At 45.2% G+C, this 25,121-nt stretch overlaps 1 protein-coding gene across 4 annotated transcripts in view; it reads left to right on the top strand.

Moving 5' to 3' along the window:
- The window catches only part of GALNT17 (polypeptide N-acetylgalactosaminyltransferase 17), a 410,059-nt gene that overhangs the window by 223,124 nt on the left and 161,814 nt on the right, over positions 1–25,121 (top strand). The gene's annotated exons all lie outside the window — the stretch shown is intronic.

Genomic DNA, 25,121 nt, shown 5'->3' with positions numbered 1-25,121 from the left:
GCTGGCAGAGGTTGTCCTCACTCCTTGGCTCATGACTACATCACATCCCTTTCCCCCTCCTCCTTCATCACACGGCCTTCTTCTTTCTTTGACTTTCTTGCCTACCTTTATGATGACATTTGGGGTGCACATGAGTACTCCAGGATAGTCTCCCCATCTCAAGATCCTTAATTACATATGCCTAGTACTTTTCCCCATATAAAGTAACATGTACAGGTGGATATTTTTTTTGCCGGGCGGCTGGGGGATGGGGGCGTGGGTCATTATTCAGCCAGCCACAAATGCCCTGACTTTTCAATTAAGAAGATACTCGAGTTATAGTTCAGTAGTGTTTGTGATTTCTAATTGAGGCCAAACTGACTTAAACCTTCATGGTTCTGTCTTACATTAGTGGAGAGTGGAGAAGCGTTCTCACTTGGTCCTAGTTTTAGGACACTGTTGGTATAAAGAGGGATCGCAAGAAGGAATAATGGAAGAGCAGTGAGAACACTTTACAGGTAGCCATGAAGTTCTTTCTCAGTTTACAAATTTTTAATAAACAAGAGTTAGATTGCAACATGTACAGAACCCCCCATCCCAGCACCCCCATCCTCTGCCCTATCTATAATAATAAAAGCATAATATGTTAATTAGACTAGACAGCCAAACAACCTTCTGGATATCATTCTGGATGTCCTTCTGGATGAAGCCGCCACGGTGGGGGCCGAGGCAGAGGCAGTTAGGGGCAATCAGGCAGGCAGGCAAGTGGTTAGGGGTGATCAGGCAGGCAGGCAGGCGAGCGGTTAGGAACCAGTGGTCCCATATTGCAAGAGGGGTGTCTAGCTGTTGGACATCCCCCGAGGGGTCCTGGATTGCAAGAGGATGCAGGCCAGGCTGAGGGACCCCTTCCTCCCATGCATGAATTTCGAACATTTCTAGTGTTCTTATATTTTCCTGCTCAAACTGAAAGCTGAAGCACTGCATTAGAGTAGAGCCACCTATGGGCAAAGCTATGTAGCAAGGAAGGCAGCCTTTTGGGCCAATAACTTTCTCAGCCAGAGATGCCTCCATGGCTCATTCCCATCCCAACCTAGATATTCAGTGTCTTCATGCGATGCTACAGGGCCACATCTTGGCTCTCTACAAATAATAATGTAGATTCATCACTAAGGTGTCATCTGAGAACCAAAGCATAACCTTTGGGACATTTAAAAGTTAATGGGTGAGATACTACCTCCACCCATTTGGATGGTTACTATTAACAGCAACAACAGAAAAGAACAAGTGTTGGCAAGGATGTGGAGAAATTGGAAACTTGTGCACTATAGGTGGGGATATAAATAGTGTAATCACTGGAAAACAGCTTCTAAAAAAATTAAAAATAGAGTGGCCATATGATCCAGTAATTCCACTTCTGGATATAAACCCAAGAGAGTTGAAAGCAGGCTCTCAAACAGATAGTTATACAGTACACCCATCTTCATAGCAGCATTATTCACAATAGTCAAAATGTGGAACATAATGTGGTACAAATATGCAATGGAATACTATTCAGTCTTTAAAAAGGAAGGAAATTCTGACACATATGACAGCATGGATGAATCTTGGAAACATTATGCTAAATAAAATCAATCAATCACCAAAAGACAAAACTATGATTTCGCTCATATGAGGTATCTAAAATAGCTAAATTCATAGAGACAGATAGTACAGTGGTGGTTGCCAGGGGCTGGGGTGAGGGAGGAATGGGGAGTTGTTACTTAATGGGTACAGAGTTTCAGCTTTGCAAGATGAAAACAGTTGTGGAAATTGGTTGCACAGTAACATAAATACACTTAACACTGCTGAACTGTACATGTAAAAATGGTTAAGAGAGTAAATTTTATGTCATGTGTATTTTACCATGATTACGACGAATGAATGTGGAGTGCTTCAAGACCCCTTGGCTCTCAGATTTTGAAGGAATGAAGTTCGAATGATTGGCTGACATGCAGTGAGTTTTCAGATTTTTGGCCAAATGTTGCTTCCTCCATGACATACGGGAAGGCTGACCTCTGGCCTTGATAAATAAGGGAATGAATGAGGTTGTGACGGTGGTGTTAGTGACAGAGAGAAAGAAGTAACGGTAGTGCAGTGCCGTGGGTGCCCGGAAAACACGCTGTCTCTGTGTATATAACGCACTAAAGCAAAAATGTGGCTTGTATTTTATGAGCTAGGGCAACATTAACAGATGATGAATAGGCATTTTTAAAAGACTAGAAAATAGAGTCGTGATCATGAATCATTAATTCACATGCATTTCTGATGTACAAAATAGAATCACATACCAATGATCTCTTTTTAATGTACCATCACTTATAAAATGCTTAATCTGTTTATAGTTGATGGAGATATTTAATTGTAGGAAGGAGTTTTTATGGCCCTTCTGATGTTATTAAGCAGATACAATATGATTCGTAAACATTAGGACATGGTGGTCTCCCCCCCTCCCTGCTCCCCCATGGTCCCGTTATTTGAATAGTAATGACTTTATTCTGGCAAAGGATGGGAGGAGAAGAGCTTTTTCGCAATCCAAATGGCATCAACATGGATGGTCTTTGTATAAGAGCCTTCTCAGTAGGCAACATAAAGTAGGAGATTTCGCATTAAGGGAATGTTTCCTTTCTGTTTTACTTCTTCCCCTCTTTCTTTCTGTATAACTTCTGCTTGGCACACAGCTCTTTCCCGAAGGTTTTCTATTTTTCCTCCGCTCGCCTTTGTGTACACCAGAGTTTCAGGTGCAGAGGGTGGGCAGTTGCCATTAAAGAGGACGGAGCTAAGTGTAAGGCATGGGGATGGGAACTGAAGAACTCAGGCCCCCCAGGGAGGTGCCATGCGATGGTGTTGGAGACACAGGGCCGGCGGTATCAGGTCCTGAGACGTGTAAGAAAAGACACACATCCCTATCATTTCATAAAATCTCTGAATTCTCAGTGTTGGCAATAAATCCCTCTTCTTCCAGACAACATGTTTCCAGACTGGATTTGACCACGAGGGTCCCTGGAATTGATCGTTAGTCTACACGGGCTGCTTTGGGGACCTCTGACATTCCCAGGACAGCCTGACTCCATACGTCTCACACTGGGAGCTGTGGGTACTTGTGGTTTGTGGTATTATTGTGGGGCTGAGGGATTGGGGGAAAGTGTGGCTCAAAGCTACAGGAGAACCATGGCTGGACTTCCTGGAGCTTGAGTGAAGGCATGAGAGATCCCCCTCCTGCCTCCATTGGGTGCCCAGTCCTCTGCCTGTGGCTGAGATTGTTAAAGACTTTGAGAAGAGTTGACCCAGCTCTTGCCTCTGTGCAGAGAAGGCTCCCAAATCTATGTCTTAATTAAACCCTAATTTTTCACCAAAATGGCATCATCTCCAATGTTACATTGAAATCCTATCAGTAGATCAGTTGAGCTTAAACTTTTTTGAGTCAAGGACCTCTCTGATAATCTAATGAAAGCCAGAGACCCTATCACCCTGAACGTGGATAAACCGACACAACTTTGCATATAGTTTTATGAAGTTTATGGGTACCTTGAAGCCACCCTCCTAATGTTCCACTGGGCTTATCGTGGCTTATCTTCAGAATGACTGCTAGATATTTCTACTTTCCCAGTTGGAGAGCCTTTCTTGACCATTTTTTTTATCACCCACTTGTCTATATGCTTTATGCAGCCAGGACTGTGGTTATTTCATTTGCATCCCTAGGACTTAATGAGTACCTGGATGCCTGACAGCTGAGGCTCAAAATAGAGGTCAGGGTTAGTGAATCATGAGGAAGAGGGTAGGATTGCTTAGAGGTACATTAGAGAAGGAGAAAGAAAACCCAAATATTTCTGGGTGAAGGGAGTCTTCATAAGGGGGACTGACAAGTACTGAGTGCTCAGAGAGGTATGGGGACAACCAGAGCAGCAGTGGCATAAAGATTTAATAACAGGCCCTGGCCGGTGTGGCTCAGTTGGTTGAGCATTATCCCATGCACCAAAAGGTTGCTAGTTCAATTCCCCATCTGGGCACATGCCCAGGTTGTGGGTTTGATACCTGGTCGGGGTGTGTGTAGGACACAACTGACCGATGTTTCTCTTTCTTTCCCTCTCCCTTCCTCTCTCTCTCAAATCAGTAAAACTTTTTTAAAAAGCATCCAATAACAGGAAGACTACAAGCACCATTTGGTTTAAGGGATTAGCTGGGCATAATCTTAGTAAAACCATCATAATATAGTATGTGGGTCTGAAGCTGGATGGCAGTGGGTGGAGAAATGAACTGGACATGAAGAGGTGAGGAAAGTGAGGGTGGATTATACTTCTGAGATATTTGAGGGAGACTTGGGGAGGGTTAGAAACTGTGGATGGAGTGACAAGATAGAGTGGCATGTTGTTTATTTGTTTTTTAGAATGGGAGACACCCAACAAGTACCTCTAGCACAATGAGCAGCTAGAACCCAGGGTTTATATTTCTAAAACCCCAGTTGCTTTGCTTTCCTCCTGTTGCATTTAACTTGTTTAGCACAATGAATCCTTCTCTTCCCTCCAGCAAGTCCCATGATGTTTCTTATTACTCTTGGATAATGAAAATCCTAGGGTCACTTTAAGTCACAAACCAGCCTCAATTCGTTATTGAAATTGTCCTCCTCTCCCTCAGCTGTGGTCTGCTGCTCGCTGACCCCTCTCAGAGGAAGAGGGGCTGGAGCCCTTATTCTTTTTCTCCCTCACCCATCTTTCTCTTGGGAGGTGCAGTGTCTGACTCCACGGGGGCCCCGTGGGGTGAGGTGGGGGAGAGAGGGGGTAGGAAGATTCTTGTTTGATCGACACTGTCTTATAATGGTTTTGAGCTCTCCGGGGCAGCAGGTGGGTAAAGCTGGTTTTTCCCTTGGGCACATGGAAAGTATTTTGATGGCTCCGTGTGGGCTGGGACTCCTGCTCAGCTGGTCCCTCCCAGGCTCCCCCCGCCACCCCCCCTCACCTTGGCATCCATACCCTCTTGCTGCTAGGATCTCCTCACTCCAGCAAGCCACTGCCTTCTTTTCCTAATTAATTAATTAATTGGTTCTATTATAACATTTCCTAATTAAGTAGTATTCCAGTGTGTACATAGAACACATTTGTTATCCATCTATTTTTTCCCAGCTCTATTGAGGTATGTATAAAAGAGTTGTATCTATTTAAGATGTACAACGTGATGTTTTGGTATGCATATAATATGAAATGATTATCATAGGCAAGCTAATCAACACATTCATCACCTCACATGGTTATCTTTTTTTTTTTTTTTATGGTGACAACACTTAAGATCTACTCTTAGCAAATTTCAGGTATACAATATGTTGTTATTAACTATAGTCACCATGCTATACATCAGGTCTCCAGAACTTATTCAAGTTTGTACCCTTTGACCAGCATCACCCCTCTCCCACCTGCAAGCCCCTGGCAGCCACCACTCAGCTCTCTATTTCTATGAGTTCAACTCCTTAAGATTACACATAAATTAGATCTGGCTTATTTCACTCAGCATAATGCTCTCCAAGTCCATCCATATTTTCCCAAATGGCAGGATTCCCTTTTTAGAAGCTGAGTAGTATTCCGTGTGTGCGGAGAGCACGTGTCTTACCCATTCTTCTACTGGCGAACACTTAGGTGGTTTTTTTATATTCTTGTACACCACCATCTTGGACATCCCTTTTTTTGTTATGTTTCATTGATAATGTTTTTAATTGTAGTAAAATACATACAACAAATTTTGCTATTTGAAATGTAGAATTCAGTGGCCTTAAGTATGTTCAAAATGCTGTGCAATCATCACCGCCATTTAGTTCCAGAATTTTGTCATCACCCCTGAGACCTTACCCACTAAGCAGTCATTCCCCCTCCCTCCCTCCCTCCCTCCCTCCCTCCCTCCCTCCCTCCCTCCCTCCCTCCCTCCTTCCCTCCTTCTGGACAATTCATATAAGTGGCAACACACAATATGTGGTCTTTTGTGTGTCTTGGTTCTTTTATAGCATAAAGTTTACGAGGTTTATCCATGTTGGTACATGTAGCATGTAGCAGTACTTCATTCCTTTCTATAAGTGAGCTTTTATAATTACTTCTTTTAAAGTGGCCACAGGTCAATATCCCTTCTGGGTACCATATCTGGTTTCCAAGATTTACACACCTTTGTTCTGCATGGAGGGGAAGAGGCGACCTCCCCCACAGGGCCCCCTGCTCCATGGGCCCCTTGCCCTCTGCTGGGATGACTCTGGCACCAGGGAGGGTGTCTCTCCACTGCCAGGCGTACTGAACCCCAGACTTAGGATTAGATGGTAGGACCCCCGGTCCCTCCCCGTGGGGAGGGGGATTCGGGGTACAACTCCCCCCAGGGAAACTTCTGACACATTCCTCCCCCAGACTTCACTCGGTCATCCTCATTGGCCAGCTAACTGTGGTTTGGTTATCTGCTTTGAACTTTTTGCATGATCTCTTTGAATACAGCGCCTATGAGAACATGAAAGGTTCCGTTTTAACACAGTACATACAGCCGAGGGCATGGAACGAGGAGAGAGGGAAGGGCTGAGCCATAGAAGGAGAGGGCTGATTGTTAAAGAAGGACCCTGAGGGGGAGGAAGGGGTGGGCATAGTAGCAGTTTAGTCTTGACGAAGAGAAAGAGAGCTTGAGGTATATGACCCACCTTTTCGTGGTGAATTAGGAGGAGATAATCACTGCTCAGAGTGAGAGCTAGACCTTGGCTGAAGGGCTCTGGAAAAGCGAAAAAGGTCTGGACTAATTGCTGAGAGGAACGGGAATGGGCAAGCTGGCCAAGAACACAAAAACTAATTGTTGGCTGTTATGAGGGCCTAGGAATATAAATTCAATAAATTTCCCACAAGGATTCCTTGACAACAGCTACTATGAATTCAGTTGTGTTTGGATACAAACTTAAATTTTATTATGCATAACACGATGTATGTATACAGGGCTGGGCAAAAGTGGGTTAATAATAATAATAATACATAACAAATAATAATACAAGAATACATTCTGTGTTTCACATACTCACTACTATAAACCTACTTTTGCCCATCTCCACATGTGAAAAACGGTAGCAAAGATAAGAATGAGGGATATAATATATAATATATTCAACCTAAAGGCACCTTGGTTGTGGACACCACGAATTCATGGAAACCCGCTTAGATCAGCAGGCTTCGGAGGTCCGCAGCTCACAGCTTGGTAATCACCCATCTGTAGGTTCTCTCCAGCTGTAAAACCCCGTGACTTTCACCACGGGAGGGAAGGGCCTATGGTGTCATCTGAGATGGGACACTTCACAGCACATTGCTTTGGGGGCACGGGCTGAGAGCTGAGTCAGGCGTCTGCTGTGAGGTGCCAGTGGTGCCTGCCCGCTCTGTGTTAGGTGGCCCTGTAATTAGTGACATGACTCATTAATAACTAATTCAAGCTGATGATTAACAATTAGCAATCCTTAATTCAACATATAATTTGATAATAAATTATAAGGCACAGGAGCCATTAAAGCCTGTGAGACAGTTTGAGTTGAAATGGCTGTTAAGGATATATAGAGTTGCTGGGATCTCAAATGCTGTGCACAAATGTACATAAAAAGAGAAGGTTACTTTTCCCTCCATGGAGGACTATGATAGCTTACACAGAGGAAATTAAGTGAATAATTGGGTTTTCTTAGACTTTGTAATAGAGATAGCTTCCCTATGCATTAGCAAATATATTTTAGGAACCAATTATATGCTCAGCCTGTGGTAGGACTTCCAGGGAGACAGTATTAGTAAATTACATGGTCCTGCAGAAGGAGTTCGTAGGCTGGCGGGAGACACAGGGCCCACGTGCGCATAATCATACTTCGGCCCAGGTGAGAGAGGATGCGTGGGAAAGGGGGGGCAGTGGGTGTGGTGTGCATAGAAAAGCTCATAAAAACCTAACTCTGGAATTTTCTGTGTGCCAGGCATTATTCTTTACACAATACCGATCCACTTCTACCTCATACTGGCCCTGTAGAGTAAATACCTTTTTCTCCGTTTCATGGACAGGCTGCTGAGGTGCAAGGGTAAGCCCTTTACCCAAGGACACACACATCTTAAGGTGAAGCTGGGATTCAGGTCTCTGCTGTATGTGATGTCTGGGCTGTCTTCCCTGGAAAAGGTGTGGCTTGCTGGGCCTTGCGGGCTGAGGGGGATTGACACTGGCAGAGAATATGGGAGACAACAGAATTATAGGCGTAGTAGTGAACACAAGGCTGTGTGGGATCCCCAAGATCACCCTTGCATTTGATTACTCATTAGAAGGACTCAAAGAAGCTCAGGACATTTGTTATGCTCATGGTTATCATTTATTAGAGTGAAGGGATAAAGGCTAGAACCAGCCAAGGAAAAAGATACATAAGAAGGAGTCCAGGAGAAATCAGGCGTGAACTTTTAGTGGTCCTCTCCCTGTGGGGTGGCATGGACCATGCTGCATTCGCCCAGCAACAATATGTAACATGTATAAAGTGTTGCTAACCAGAGAAGCTCTCCTGAGCCTGGGTGTTCAGGGTTTTTACTGGGGCTCAGCCATGTGGGCATGGAGCACCCATATGGCTAACCTTGGCTACTCAGTCTCCAGCACCAGCACCACCCAGGAGACTAGACTGATATAGCAGGGCCCTAGCAGGGTCTGGAGCCTCAGAGTCAGGATATTTGGAGGGCTGAGAAGTTATCTTCCAGGAGCCGGGCAAGAGCCATTTCTTCCTTTGGAATGTGCAGGGTTTGGGCAACCCAGGTCCACTGAGTTAACCCTTACCTGCACAATAGGAGGGGGTGTTTCGGGTCTGGTGATGGTAGGGAATGTGCATTAAAAAGTAGAGGAAAGTGGAAGATTGAGTAGATCAAAACAGGAGGTCACTTTAGGGAGAGTTCTAAATGTAAAAAACAGGAGTGTAGATTCTATCCAGTGGTCCATGGAGGTAGACTGATGGGAATAAAAAGCTAATCATAAGAGACAAAATGTAGTGTAGTGGTTGGTTAGGGCTCGGGGGAGGGGAGGAGAAGAGTGACTGCTAATGGGTATGGAGTTTTTTTTAGGGGGGAATGATGAAGATGTACTAAAATTGATTTTGGTGATGGTTGCACAACTCTGAACATACTAAAAACTATTGAATTGTATTCTTTAAATAGATGAATTGAATGGAATGTGAAGTCTATCTCAGGAGCTGATGGCTATCAGCAGATGGCAGATGGCCAATCTTGCAACAAGATGAAGCCAGTTTAATTGTTGGCTCAGAGTCTGTGTGGTCCCCCTTTCGTGGGAAGTTACGGGGCAGCACAGAGTACCACAGGCAATTGAACTGGGGTCAAGTCCCAGAGCGGCAGAATTTGTCCTGATGGAGTCATGGATAGGGATTCAGGCACCAAGGAGCATCCTGGACAGAAGCTGAGCATTGCCCAGCGCTGGACCCACCCAGCTGGGACGGCTGACCAACCTGAACCATGTGATGCTAGTCAATGGCAGCATTTATGGGTAAGGATGAAGACCACAGTCGTTAGTACTTGGTTTTGGGTCTAGCAAAGGAGAGTCTGGGAAAAGGAATCTAGCTCAAGGGCCAGGTGAAGCCTGTCACAATTCAGGAAGACAAAAACCATAGTGAAAACCTAGACGTTCTCTACCTTCTCTTCCTGCTTCCAGTAACGGAGGAATGACCTGTTCCATTTGCCACCACCAGGGTCTGTATCATTGGGCAGGTCACTGCCATCTATGTAAATGAGCTTTTAATGTTCTTATCCATAAAACCTACCTGACAATTAAAGATGCGTTGTTCCAGTAGCAGAAAATTTCCATAACAAAGCTTTTGGTCTCACAGATGAAAAGCAAACACTGATTGTAAACTCTCTGAAGTTATGGAATGTGGTGTTGTGGAAAATCAATAGAGTTCTACAGAATCAAGACACAGGCCAATTTACAGTTAAAAAAAAAAAGCAAAACAAAAAACCTCCACAAAACTCTACTTGCTTTCTTCAGGGGAAAACCCTGGAGGTTCACAGCTGATAGAAGGTGTTGGTTTAGTCCACACTGTGGGGTTTCCTATCACTTGGAAGAGACATCGTTATAAAATAGGATCGGGAATAGTGGTTGGCCCTGTAGTGTTGCATCATGAGCACTTATCGATTCCCATTGTGTGAAATCTCTGTTCTGAGCCGCATGGAGGATTCCCTCCTGTGTTTCAGTCCTCTTCCAATTTACCCATATTGACACATGTTTGAGACCCCAAATGAGGGCTCAGTGAATGGAAATGACAGCTGGAGAAGCAAGGATGGGAGTCTGCCCTTCTGTAAGATTGTCTTAAGAAAGACATCTCTAAACATTTGCCACTTGGTCAGTTAGCTGGAAAGAATGCCTAGTAACGATCACAGTTGTCAGAACTTTGAAGGAGCATCATCCTCAACTTTGTCCCTTCATGGGAAAGCAGCAGGGCGGCTCCCATGGGAACATAGGACATCACTGTCCAGGTGTCCACTCTGCATAGCCATCCATAGCTGACTGCTGGTGCTCAAGGAACACCTGACTCCACAGCTGGGACCAAGTGGTTCTCAAATGACCCCAGGTGTCAGCTCTGTGACGGGATGGAAACAACACGATCCCAAGACTTGTTTTCTACCCTAGATGTGACCACTGGCTTTGAGCCTCAGTTTACTTCTCTGTAAAAAGACTAGATATGCTACAACCCATTCTATGAGACCTGGGACAAGTAACTTAACCTCTCTGTGCCTTAGTTTCTTCATCTGTGAATGGGGATATTAATATATTTTACAGGGTTGTTGTGAAGATTAAATGAGGTAATACATGTAAAACGTTTTAACATGCTAGCTATTCTGATTGTTATTGCTGTTATTTTTGCCCTCTGTGTCATCCAAAGGCAATCTTACTATTCGCTGTGGGAATCCTACAACCCTTTTCTTGCTACCTGGTCCATTCATGCGACCAGATGATTATGACAAAGGGTTCTCCCTGAATCGGAACCTGCTTACGGAGCAACCCTGGGTGCTAGTGGAGGAGAGGCATTTTTAATGCCAGGGGATTTGCACAGGAACATGAGGGGCCCATGTTCCCCAGTTGGTCCCTTCAGGGAGGCTGTTCATTATAAAATGGAAGTGTGCTGACACAACGGTGAACACACTGCTTTGGGGTGAAAGGAATGGTATTTCTTGACATCACCTATCTACCTCAATGCCAGCCTGGGTAGATCGGGTTTCCTCTTTGCGTGACACATCGATGTCCCTGCTACATACCTTTCCTTGGGAAGCCAAGTCCCCAGGCAATGCCCTGGAGCTAGAGCAAGGCTTTCAGGGTAACTGTTCCGGCAATGACAGGCAGAGACCTGCCTCCATCAACCAACATGCATCTTGACAGCTCACAGCAGCAAGCAAGTGACTTTGAATAATATTGGCAAGGCTCTCCTTCTCGCTTGCAAAGACTTCAATGCGGTGGGCTGCCGAAGAGCAGATGAGTTTTAAATTTAAGATTTTTTAAAAAAGGAAGACACATCACCTCCGAGTTAAATGCTCAGTTCTGGGTTGTTGCTGGATGTAACTAGGGGAGCAGGAATACCATCAATTTTAGCAAGTCAACCTGGCAGGAAGAGGGTAGCTCAGATTCCTCTTCGGTTGGAACTGCATGGGTACAGTTTGGGTGGGGTGGGGAGGGGTAGGCTCCAGCCATTATTTTGGTAGCTTTCATCTCCCTTTTCTAGATGATTCCAGAATGTGCCATCTTCTGGGCCCTTTCACATTCCTTCCTTCCCCTGCCCTTCCCGTTTCTCTTTTCCACTCCACCCGCAAAGCCCAGATGTAACTATAGAAGACCCTGGGGTTGCGTTCAGAGCCGAAGGTGCCCTGTCTTCGCGTCTTCCATGCTGCCCCGTACTTTTCTCTGCAGCGCAGTTTAGAAACTGCTGGCTTCCCGGTCCATCCGGTCCTCAGTGCCTTATTAACCCCGTCTCTTTCAGGGAGTGCTTTGGGTGAAATGACCAAGATACAGGATGTAACTTGTTCTCAGCCTTTTCCACTCACCCAGCTCCCTGGCAGTTCTTGCCAGACAGAGTTTCATCCTCCAAGATGTTTACTCCTTATCAGGCCTTCCCAGTTGTGCAGCATTTGCTACGTCTAAGGCTCTGTGTGGAGCCCAGCCCCTATCTATTGCCTCCTCTCTTTTATGGAAATGCAGGAACACGTGACTATGTCATTTCTCCTAGGTTGCAGAGAAAGCAAATAGAATGTCCCTTCAGAGCTGGGGAGCGAGGTTCATTGTAAGCCCTGACAGCAGAGCCCGTGGTGCCCTTCTCTGCCAGGTGGCGAGCTGCCAGCCATCCAGCACACGGGGCCGGTAGCCGCTGCCTCACTGGGCACAGGGGCATTTTCAGTCCGTTGACCCAGCGCAGTTTTTAAGGCAGCAAAGTTCTCTCCAGACTCTCCTAAAGTAGGGACCTCGGGCTGACACTTTGCAGTATCTGTCTGGAGTTTGAGGTCACAGTCTTCAGTCTTTTTGCTGTCAACATGGATCTAAAAATAGCTTCTGCAACCAGGCACACAACACGTCCAGAGCAATGGCTTCAATTTGCTGCAGGTCCCTGTGTCCTTCCACCACCCCGGCAGCAGCACGTCCACGGCAGCGGAAAGGCTGCAGGGAGCTGGCTGTACTGTCAGGAACGACCTAACTACCAGTGTCGATGGAGCCGAGGCCCCAGGGGAGGCCCTTCAAAGACCCGGGAGGGTGCCCACCTTGGTATTTTGGAGCCTGACTTCTGTGTGTGAAGTTCAATGGACCCCCACGTTCCTAAGAAGTTTAACTGAAAGCCACAAAGAAAGCAGTGGTCCTTGAGTGGTTTTTGTTAGCACTGCCTTTCTGACTGCAGTGTCCGTGGCGGCTGCAGGGCTTTCGTAGACAGAACCCGCTGGGGGTGAGCCATCCTGTCCCCGGCCAAATCTGAAGTTCCAGGTGGAGGGAGGGCTCTGAGAATGACTCTGGGCAAGTAGAACATTTCTATTTAAGATTTTTAATTGAATTTTTAAAGAGAGAGGGAGAGCGTAAGAGGGAAACATCGATCAGCTACTTCCTGCATGCCCCCCCACCAGGGATCGAGCCCACAACCTGGGCATGGGCCCTGGCCAGGAATTGAACCAGCACCCTCCAGTGCACAGGATGACGCCCAACCAACTGAACCACACCGGCCAGGGCACAAGCCACAGCTTTTCACATTAGTGGTCAACTTGGCCTCCCATTCTAATTCAACTTAGTCTGGTTTATGAATGTATGTATGTGCACACATGTGTATATATGTGCACACACATGTATGTAGGTGCATGCACATATATGCATGCACACACATATGTATGTATGTGCATGCATATGTATGTATTCATCTTTTTGCCATCATTCAGTAAAGGTTTACAGCAAGCTTGCTTGCTTATACTGAGAAATAAATAACAGAAACTCTTTTTAAAAAAAAGAATAGTTTATTAATTTTTAGAGAGAGAGGAGGGGAGAGGGAGAAACATTGATGTGAGAGCATAACATCCATAGGCTGCCTCCTGCACAACCCCTACCAGGGATTGAGGCCGAAACCTGGGCATGTGCCACCCTTGACCAGGAATCAAACCAGCAAACTTTTGGTGTACGTTACGATGCCCAATCAACTGAGCCACACCAGCCAGGGCAGTAACAATAATTCTTAAGCCAGACATTATTGTTACTTCTGTGTATGCCACCCTGTCCCCTGCCCCACTCTCAGCAGTGACTGATCGGTGTTACGATGAACTCGATGGAAGCAAAAAGGCAGTGAGGCCAAAGAAAGGCCGTGAACATCAATTTTTTCATCCTATGTCTGGCATCCTAGCTTCAATGAAATGCTCTGCCATGGAGATGAATGATAAAATAGCACATCTGCCATTAAGATGTTATGAAATTTTTTGGGTTGTAAATCAAATATCTTAGAGAAGTGCAAATATTAAATCCTTCATTCACTCACCAGCATGTATTTTTTGAGCGCCAATTAAAAAATCTAGGGGCTGTGGCTGTGGCTGTGTTTGGGTTATTGATCATATTTTGTCCTTTTGGAAATGCTCAGCCTCTTCTGGAAGCATGCTTAGTCTCAGATGGCTCCTGGGGGTGTAAGGACAGGTCGGCAGGAGTATTCCCCTAGTGCAGTGGTTCTCAACCTTCTGGCCCTTTAAATACAGTTCCTCATGTTGTGACCGAACCATAAAATTATTTTCGTTGCTACTTCATAACTGTAATGTTGCTACTGTTATGAATCGTAATGTAAATATCTGATATGCAGGATAGTCTTAGGCGACCCCTGTGAAAGGGTCGTTCGACCGCCAAAGGGGTTGCGACCCACAGGTTGAGAACCGCTGCCCTAGTGGCTGAGCAGAAGCCTCAGGGTCTTGTTGTGTCTCTCCTTCCCTTGGGCAGTGCCCCGCCCACCCAGCTGCTCCTTGCCCTGCCCGGGTTATTGGCAGTCATCTCCGGCTGCCTGACGTGTGATCTGACCTCTCTGGCTGCCTGACGTGTGATCTGACCTCTCTCTCGGCTTGGTCAGGCCCCCCTGGCCTTGGCTCCTCATGGCTTGTGCTGGCTGGAGACACCTGAGCTTAGGTCATGTTTCTCCTCATCCATCCCCGGCACAGCTGCAGACTCATCTGGTCCCAGGGGAGACCCTCAGCTGCTCCTCCTCTTCCCGCCATGGGGACTGAGCCTCCTGCCAAGGCCGCAGTGCACCATCACTTCACGTTGATGAGGTGGCCCCAGATGGATATGAGCCACCTGTGAGGCCGGCTCCTTCCACAGTCCCCATGGAAAAGGCCCCTCTACCCTCTGGGCCAGCCTCTCTGTGGAACACACCTCTCCCTCTCTCTGGGCTGAATCCAGGCCCTCGTCACCTCTCACCCTCTTCCTCTCGTTTGTCTCCTTCCCCTGGGACCCTGGGTGGGAAGACGTGGGCTTAATTCCTCCCAGCACCAGCCCCAATGCTCGGCTTTAGAGGAGCAAGAGGGTTTTCTCGCCAATTGTAAGAGCCCCATGGTCTGCTTCCTCCCGGCCTAGCATCCCCTCCCGAAGGCAGAGGTGAAGGAGCGGAGAAAACTCCAAAGTCTCCGCCTTGCAACTTGCAGCAAAGGTCATGTAGTCCCAAAGAGGAAAGAAAGCACGTGAACAGTTGTCCAATGATTACCTCCATTGACCAGGTTTTGCCTTTCCCGAAGCAAAACGAAGGGGGTTTCAGAAGAAAAGCTGCTCCCGGCCTCTGCTTCATCGGGTTTTAGAGGACAAGTGGGGACAGCAGTGAGGACCTCTGTCTTTTGTCAGCCTTGCCCTCAATTTCCACGCTGGTTCTTTCTCCAGCTCTTCTGTGACCCCTGCCCTACCTTCTCATCTGTAAACACAGTCCCACTCCGGGCCCTGGGCCAAGATGTGGGTGGGCCGGGTGCAGTCCCAGCCCCCACGCTGTGAGCTGAGAAGCAAGTGGCTTTGCCTCTCAAACCTAGAGCCACCCAAGCACCCTGCCGTATCTCCCCCCTCCCACATGAAAATGCTCCACCTGCGAGTCTGCCCTGGTCACAGAAGCCTGGCTTCCGGCAGTCAGGAGCTTCTTACTTTGGCCAGTCCCTCTCTCAGCAGACACCAGCTGTCCACTCAGAGTCCTAGGCTCCTGCTGGGCCTGCCCGCCCTGGAATAACTGCTCTGAATCCTGCTTCCTTATTGCCCTGCTGTGCCCCCGCCCCAGCTCCATGGTCTCCCTTTGGATCTCTGGTGCCCAGATCACTGAGCTCTGGTAGGTTCCTTCCACAGTCCCCAAGGGTTCTGCTGGAACCCTTAACTGCGGTGCCTTTGCCTGAAGGGCTGAACTTCAGTCCACCTCTGTGTCCCTGTGGCCAGTACATGACATTCCTTGACTCCAAATGGCCGCCCCGACTTTCCCTGTCCCTGTCTCTGTGTATCCCCTTGAATATACTCCCATGCCTCTAAGTGGTAATGGATGGCGGTCTCATTGCTCATAAATTTTACGTGACTTGGACATGCATACCTGCTTCCACCAAACCCTATAGGAATTTCTTAAAAGTAACCACGCACAGAAAAATACATTCCTTAAATCTTGTAGTCATCTCTGGAAAACTAGAATATTTGCTTGAATAAACTTGAAATTGCAGAGACTTCAAATCCTAAAGAATATGAGGAGGGAGGAGCAGAGGCTGTCAGCTGTGAGATGAGAGCTGTGTAATTCGTCCAGGGGCACTCAGGAGGAGAAACAAGAATGGCTTTCTTTCCTGCTTCTCATCCAGAGAGCAAGGGCAGCAACCAGGAGACCAGAGAATTTCAAAATCACGTTCTAAAAACACTTTTGCATTATGTGTTTATTGTAAAACGTATTGTGCATTCATTGTAAATTTAATATTTATTGTAAAAATTGAAAAATACAAAAAGGATTAGATAATCACTCCTGTCACATCTCCCTGTGACAACCACTCTTGTTATTTCATTAGTATCTAAGATTCGTTAGAATCTTACATATTTTAAATCATTTTGTAGCTTTGTAAAAATTATGTATATTTGTGTTTCAGAAGTCAAATATATATTCTACAACGCCCTACTCCCTGTCTAGAGATAGCACCCTCCACTCTTGTAAATCGTCCTTTTGTTTACCTATAAATAACATACTTATTTTTGTTTTGCTATAAATAACATACTTATTTTTGTTTTGCTTTGTTTTATTTTTGAGATTTAGGCATGATTTGTTAACTTTCTGCTATGGGAAATATGGTAATAACTCTTTATTGCTCACCCACTACTACTCATTCCTTCCCCCATTGTCCATTATAGTTATACTAGGGGCCCAGTGCACGAATGCGTGCACCTTGAAAGGAACTGTGGGCCACCATGGGCACAGGGGCAGGTCTCAGCCCATCCTCTGCACCTCCACCCAGCCCCTCCCACCACAGGCCCCAGTCCCCTGTCTGCCAGCAGCCCTGCTTCCACCGCCATCGTTCCCATGCACTGACAGCGCCCCTACTCACACCCACTGATGGCGCGGAGCAATTGGGGCCAGTTTTGTCAGCGGGTGCGAGCGGTGGCTACTGCTGCCATTGCCCCTCAGGAGCAGGGAGAGGTGGAGAAGTGCTGAGAGGCGATCATGGCTGGCACCAGGCGCTGGCAGCAGGTACAAGGGACGGCTCCGGCGTCAGCAGCATGTGCAAGCAGGGCTGTCACTGGCAGCAGGTGCGAGTGCCTGGGCTGGACTGTGGAGCGCGCAGGAACAAAGAATTTTCAGTAACCACCAGAAGGCTCACCCCGATGACAGCAACTGGCGCCCCATCTTAGTCTGGTGCCCCTGCTCACCTTCTTCACCATCCCACCGCGGCCGACGCCTGCCATGTTTTGTGCGCATCCCCTGGTGGTCAGCGCATGTCATAGCAACTGGTTGTTCGGTTGTTCCACCATTCGGTCTATTTGTATATTAGAATTTCATATGTATAGATTACATTTTCATTTAGATCATTTTAAAAATATTTACCTTTATTATAACTACTTACAGCTTATCTACATGATATACTTTGGTTATTTTCCCTTTCCTGGACAGCTTTTTGTTTATCCTATAATTAATCATTTTCTTTTTGTTTGCTTACTTTGCTTTCTATATACTTTTCACCAACTCAACCTCAGGCCCTCTGCTTCTTGTCTGAATTCCCTCGATCCTCACAGCCATGTTAGGTATTCTGTCCAGTTCATCTTTTTGTAGAAATCTCTCTAGGGTGCTCCAGCCTTTTCCATCGATTGGGACACAGATTTGGGGGTTCTTTCACCTCTCTCCTGTGTTGAGTCCCCTGTGTCCTGATCCCATGATGTTTTTCTTTATTCCCTCATTTTCCTTGGGGTTCTTATCCTCAAAGAAATATGTTAGTACTTGAATATCTAAAAATATTGGGATTCCCATTTCCCACGTGGACAGATTTTTCTCTCAGATTTTGAAGGCCATGTTCCATTGTCTTTTAACTTCCTACATGCCTCCAGAGCCATTCTGCCTCCAATTCTTTGAAGGTGACTTGTCTTTTTCTCTAGAAATCCTTTTATCCCAGGTGTTTGGAAATTTCATAATGGTGTGTATTATGATTTACTTTTACACATTATGCTAGACACTCAACAGAACTTTCCAATGGAAACTCATGTTCATTGTTGATATTCTTTGTGTGTGTGTGTCTGTTTTCTCCATTTTTTGGATCTTCTTTTATTTGGGTTTTGTACCTCCTGGACTAGTTGTCTAGTTTTCTTATCTTTGCTCTCTTATTCATCATTTCTTTATTTGTTTGCTATACTTTCTGGGAACTCTCCATTTATGTCTTTGCATTTGAATTTTCAAGGATTCTTATTGGTTCTCTAACTGATCTTTTGTCACAGTACCCACTTCTTGTTTCATTAACAAACATATGTTCAAACATGTTCAATCAAAGAATCCAGATCCCAAAGAATATATACTGTTTTATTCTTTGTATATAAATTTGAAAATCAAGCACAACTAGTCTATATTGTTGGAATTCAGGATAGGGGTTATCTTTGGGCAAGTAAACACAGGGTGAGGAGTACATGGGGGATTCTGGAAAACTGGTCATCTGTGTCTTGACGTGGATAATGGTTAAATGAGTATGTCCTGTTTGTGAAAACTATCAGAGCTGAACACTTAAGATTTGTGTGATTTCCTGTATGTCTGCTCTACTTCAAGTAAATAACATTATAAATAACAACTGGTCACATTCCTGAAATCTTTAGGAGTTCTAATAATTTTTATTGATTTTTTAATTTAATTTTTCAAAGGAGATCATCACATTATGAACAAATCAACATAATTTTGCCTATTTTTTCTTTTCATTCTATACTTTTCGATTGCCTCAGCTGAAATCTGCAGAGCAGTATTGAATAATAACTATGACAGCATATCTTTATCTCATTCCTCAGTTAATGCAATGCCTTGAGCGTTTCACTGTTATGATGAATGTTAGTTTGTTTTAAATAGACATGAGATTGGGGAAATGTTCTTCCTAATTTATGGGTTTTTCTTGGGATCACATGTGGAATGTTTTCACATGCTTTTTTTGACATTTATTAAAGTGATTATAATTTTTTGTTTTGAATCATATTGATATAGTGTGTAAAATAAGGCCATATTTGTATTGCTAGAATAAATTCTACTTGGTCTTAGTGTATTAATTGCCAGTATTTTAGTTAAAAATCACAACCTTCAATTGATTATTGAAACTTGTATGTAGTTTTCTCTTTCGTGTGTATGTGCTATCTTAAAAAAATAATAGTTTTTTTGAGATATAACTTATGTCATACATTTTACTCACTAAAGTATATACGATTAAATGATTTTCAGTATTGTATATCTACAGGGTTGTGCAAACACCACCACATATTTAATACATACTCTCACCCTTAAAAAAAAACACCCCTTACTCATTTCATCCTGACCCCCACAGCCCTAGTAATCACTTACTTTCTGTCTCTAGAGATTTGGCTATTCTGGACATGTCACGTAAATGGCGTAAGTGGTATTTTGTTGCTGACTTCTTTCACTGAGCATGTTTTCAACGTGTGTGCTGGCTTTACTGCTTTTATAATGAACACTAGTGGCCCAGTGCACGGATTTGTGCTCATTGAAAGGAAATTAATTAGAAGGTGGCCAGCGGGGCAGGACTGGGCGAGATGGGCTGGACACACCCTGGAGCCAACCTCCCGCGGTCCTTCCCCAGCCAGGCGCACCTGGGGCGGCACCAGGGTTCAAAGGGCGTCTGTAGAGTGAGCAGGGTCCCTCTGGCAGGTGGGGTCCCTCGACCTGGCCTGCGGGGATTGGGCCGAAACCAGCTCTCTGACATCCCCCAAGGGGTCCCGGAGTATGAGAGGGCACTCTGCAAAGTTGCTGTCGCTCAGCAGCTCCTGCATTGAGCGTCTGCCCCCTGGTGGTCAGTGCCCATCATACCTACCAGCCGGTCAGCCAGTCAATCCGTCGGCCAGTCGCTTAGCCTTTTATATATATAGATTATACGCATTTGGAGGAAATGATAACATTTTCATTTTCTGTTCTGGGGTACTTCAGATCACATGCCATTTTTCTATTTCTCAAAAAAATTGACACAATTTATCTGTAGTACAAATTGGGCCTAGTGCCTCTTTGGATAGTCATTCTTGGCGATTTTTTCCCCAGGATTTTCAGTGGTTAGTCCACACCAGTTTTCTACTGTGTCAGAAAGCTTCCCGTTTGACATTTCTTCCATTCATTTATCTTTAAATCATTTAAAAACTTCTTTATGTTTGTGGTCAAAGCCCTTTCCTCAAGCTCGATGGCATTTATGTGTTTTTTTCTCTCCTTTTAAAATTAGATTTAATTTTAGTTGGCCTTTTCAAAGAAGCTACTCCTGAGTTATCAATTCCCCTTCTCCCCGTGTATGAATTCTACAGTCTCCTTTGTCTCTTGCCCTTTTACCCTTGGTTTCTTGCTTTCCACCCTTTTGAGTTGAAATCTCAGTGCCTTTATTTTCCTTTTGTCTTGCTTAATAGCAAAAGCATTTAATGTTATGTGTTTTCCTCTGAGTACTGATCTTGCCACAGCTCATAAGGTTTTATATGTAGTGTTTGAATTGGCACTGTTTTCTAAATAGTGTATAATTTCAGTTTTTATTTCCTTTTTGATCTAAGAGTTATTTAGAACTATTTTTTATAACCCAATGGGTAGGTTTTAAAAATATAAGCCATTATTTTTAATTTCATGCTTTCACTGCATTGTAGTGGTTTTCTTTTTAAGTATTGAAATGTGGGGTGGGGAGGCTAATATATGATCAATCTTTATGATGTGTATTGGGAAAGAAGTTGTGTTTTCCATTGGGTATAAAGTTGGTATGCATTTTTAAAATCACTGGTATTTGTCTCCTTGGTTTGTCCCTGAGGAGTGGTTGTGAGCTGAGCAGGGCTGGTGCCTGTCTCCTTTCTAGGGCAGTGTCTCAGGGAAAGGGGAATCTCTGGTACATGCAGACCCAAGGGCCCAGGGCCTGCATAAAGCATCTTGCAATTTATTTTCTTCTGGCAAGTTTTGTTTCATGAAGTATAGTCAGAGTATTCACTTTGCTAAATCCTGAGTTGCTTTTTCTCGATTTTGCTCCATCTGCCTAAAATGATTACCAATTCTGTCTACATCCTGGCCCTAGATTCTCTGTCATTCTCAGTATGCTTACTTGTCCTGTCCATCATTTTCTCTGTTCTCATTGGTGGTTCAGTGAGTTCCAGACTCAGAAGAAAGAGTGTCATGCTCACCTTGTGCATTGTTATCTCTCTAGCACCTTGTCCGAAACATAGCAATCAACATTTTGTGCATGAATTCAGGTTGACACGGCTGCCTGGATTGGACCAGGTAGGTGAGTGCTTCCAGATTTCATTTTGAACATCATTCATAATTGTATTCCAGATATTTTTTGTGTACGTTTATCATAATCAGCAAACTTGATATTTTTATATCACTCTTTAATATGTAAGGTAGCCTGGCAGGGCAGACATGGAAGGGCCAGGAAATGAGCAGCCTGCTCAGGTGCTCTATCATCCTCGTCCCTTTGACTATTTCATCTCTTTCAGCAGCACCTTCTCCCCATCTCCACAAACCCCCACTGGGCATTGAGTGTCTTCATGGGGGTTCCCCTTGTCTGTCAGCAGACACACCCAGTGGCTCCATTGCTTTCTGTCATTCCAACTCCTAACAGGACTCCCCGCATCCTCTCATAAGAGCTTTATGTGTCCGAGCCCTGCTCCCTGATGACTTGCTCATCTCTTATACACTTGTTCACACTACAACTTTAAAAGTTTATGTCATAAGTTAATATGTCCCATGAGTATTGATACATTTCAGGGTATTTTTTTGGCATTTCAATCAGTCTTTATTCATCTTCTCGCTCACTCATTCAGCAAACGTTTCTTGAACATCACTATGAATGAGGCACTGTACCAGACCCCGTGGGGCCGGGGCGGGGCGGGGGGCGGGGGCGCAAATGAGAGTTCCTGCTCCCAGAAAAGACAGCTAACTCTAATGCTTTTAGTACCCTCCCCAGCCTTTTATCTGGAACCTCAAATCTCACTGGGCAAACACCACACTGGGCAGGGGATGACTTCTCTTTAAGGAATAGTTCTATTTGTGTATGGGAACAAGTCAGACTTTGAAAACCAAGGAGACTGGCTCAAACCTGGCTCCCAGCACTTGTCTGCTTTTTGTCCTGGTTAGTTTCAGGGATCCCCAGATCCCATGAGAAGTCTCGGGAGGGATTGCTGTGTCTCAGGGCTCCTCTCCGAAGGTTAAGGTAGATAAAATGCGCAATGCCATTGACCCAAGTCCATATCATATCATGGGAGCCAGTGGACTGTTAGGCCTTTCTTACTTTTCTGAAAATTGAGTCTGAGGGCTGGGAGGGGAGGAAACAGATGTTGGCTATTGTATTTACATTTTTAAATAAGCGTCATTGTCGAAGTGAGCTAATGACATTTTGACTAGAACTGCAGGGATCAACAGAAGGCAGGACACATGGCCGCCCCTTCAGCTCCAGTCTGTGAAGCCCCTATGTGTTCCTCAGTAGGCCCTCTATTCTCTCCTCCCTCCATCCCTCGATGGAACTCCACAGCAAACTCGGTGGGAGGGATCGTCCCAGATGTGCTGCCAGGCTTTGAGGTTGGCCAGTCCTTTTCCATCACCGCTATAGTGGGGCTCTATTCCGTGCATTCGGAGACTAATATCTGATTGATCTTTGGTTGTTCCAGGAATAAGGCAAGCAGAGCTTTTCTGTTGAGTTAAAAGTTGCATGGAGCAGTAGATAGGCACATCAGATACACAGGTGGAATTAGATATTTCCATCAAATAGACAAGGATGGTCGTGTTGGACCATCAGTTGAGGGGAATAGTAAGCAAACATGTGATTCTTATTTCTTAATGTTATCAAGCAAGGGCTTGCTGCCTGGTGCACATAGGAACCAATACTATGGCACCAGCTTTTGGGAAAAGAAAAATCTTTTATTGCTAAGTTGACCTGCAAGGAGATAGGAGGCAAGGCTCAAAGCTGTCTCCCCAACCCAGAGTTCAGGATGAGTGTTAAGGGATTAGAGGAAACCAGCTGTTATTTGGACGTACTAGCTGGGCAGGCTTTGATTGGACAGCTTTGGAGCTTGGCTGTTTATGGTAAGGGGCTTCAGCATCGGAACTTCCTGGACAGTGGATCCTTTACTTCTTAAAGGTTCCAGTGTTCAAGTTCTGGTTATGTTCCAGTCCTTTGGTTTGGGGTGGGGGGGGCGGGGCAGGTGGGGTGGGTGGTCGAGATTTCAGTCCCAGGTGCAAATGGAGGTGAACATTCTCTCCTCTTTGCATGCTTCAGAGGCATGGCTTGTATGTTGTCTCTGACAAAAACTCAGTATCTTGTTAGAAACAGGATAGAACCATTTTGAGCTGGTTCTTTAGTTATATTAAGTAGAATTTTGGGTCACATACAGCAGATAAAAATAAATAGGAACTGTAGGAGGGGAATAATCTTTCCTTTCACTCTTCAAGATTCTCTATTGGGGTCCCATAACCAAAGACAATTAACAAGAGACACAAAGAGAACTTTATTAACATGAATATCTCATATACAACTGACCCTTGAACTACACAGGGGTTAGGGGCACTGACCAGCTGCACAATCAGAAATCCAAGTATAACTTACGTCAGCCTTCTGCATACACGATTCCCAGCTGTGGATTGAAAATACAGTTGACCCTTGAACAAGTTGGTTTAAACTGCATGGGTCTTGCACTGCATAGAAGTGGACCCATGCAGTTCAAGGGGCAACTGTATAACTGGAAACTCAGGGATGAATAAACTTGAAGAGGTGGCTTACAACTGGGGCTTAAATACCATCTTCAGCTAAAACAAAGGAAGAAGGGTGTGGAGGACCAGTTATGGGAAGGGGACCAGGAAAAGTACAGTAAACAGCGTATGATTTGTTATGCAGATTTAAGTCCCTGCCTCCTACCAGGGTAAGAGTCTTGTGATTTAGAATCATCCTTCTCTTCCAGGTACAAAGGGGAGAACGCCTTATAAACGTAAATTTCTCTGACAAAAGGGGAACTTCTACTCTGTGGTCAGAGCGTCTCCTGTGTCTACCCTTTCTCAAAGTAACTCTTATGCCTATTTTGAGATGGCATATTCTGATCTCCTACAGTCATATTTTGGGGTGACATATTAGAGTCTCCTATAAAACTAAATCATTACTATTCTAACAACAACTACAAGCAGAGTTTGGGTAGCAACTGCCCACCTGTGATTGGTATATGTGACCAGATGTTTTTGAAGGACAAGGGGACAAAGTAGATCTCATACCAAGGAATTGGGTTTACGAATAAAATAAAAAGTAGAGCGGGTGGATCCTGAGAAGAAAGATTCATTTGATGTGAAATCTAATAAGGAATTCATCTACCGAGGCAGACTCCCCATAGTCAACTGAGGTCCCAAATTATCCTATATAATAAAAGCCTAATATGCTAAGTGTCCGGTTTTCTAGTCATCCATTCAACCAAAGCATAATATGCTAATGATGTGCTAAGGCCGCTCAGCTGCTTGCTATGACATGCACTGACCACCAGGCGGCAGACAGTCAACCAGTCGCTATGACTTGCACTGATCACGCAGGGAGCAGATGCTCCAATTGGTAGGTTAGCTTGCTGCTGGGGTCCGCCAATCGGGACCTAACGAGACGGGCCGGACATGCCCAAGAGCCCTCCCGCAGTCCCTCCCTGGCTGTCCAACCTCCCACGTCCCTCCCCAGCCCCAATCATGGCCTGTGCCCTCTCGCAATCTGGGACCCCTCAGGGGATGTTGGAGAGCCAATTTCGGCCTGATCCTGCAGGCCAGGCCAAGGGACCCCACTGGGGCACGAATTCGTGCACCGGGCCTCTAGTATGAATAATAAAAACCTAGCAGCCATTTGCTGACAGAGGCTCCTCATGTACTCTGCATCCTGGGAAGAACCTCACATTGAACTCTAGGCTCATTCACACCATCCGAATCAACTATAATAAGGGGG

Source organism: Myotis lucifugus, unplaced genomic scaffold (genome assembly GCF_000147115.1).
Source record: "Myotis lucifugus unplaced genomic scaffold, Myoluc2.0 scaffold_45, whole genome shotgun sequence".
Classification (NCBI taxonomy): domain Eukaryota; kingdom Metazoa; phylum Chordata; class Mammalia; order Chiroptera; family Vespertilionidae; genus Myotis; species Myotis lucifugus.
The sequence above is the reverse complement of the archived record's forward strand: the minus strand, read 5'-3'. Positions and strand labels throughout refer to the sequence as shown.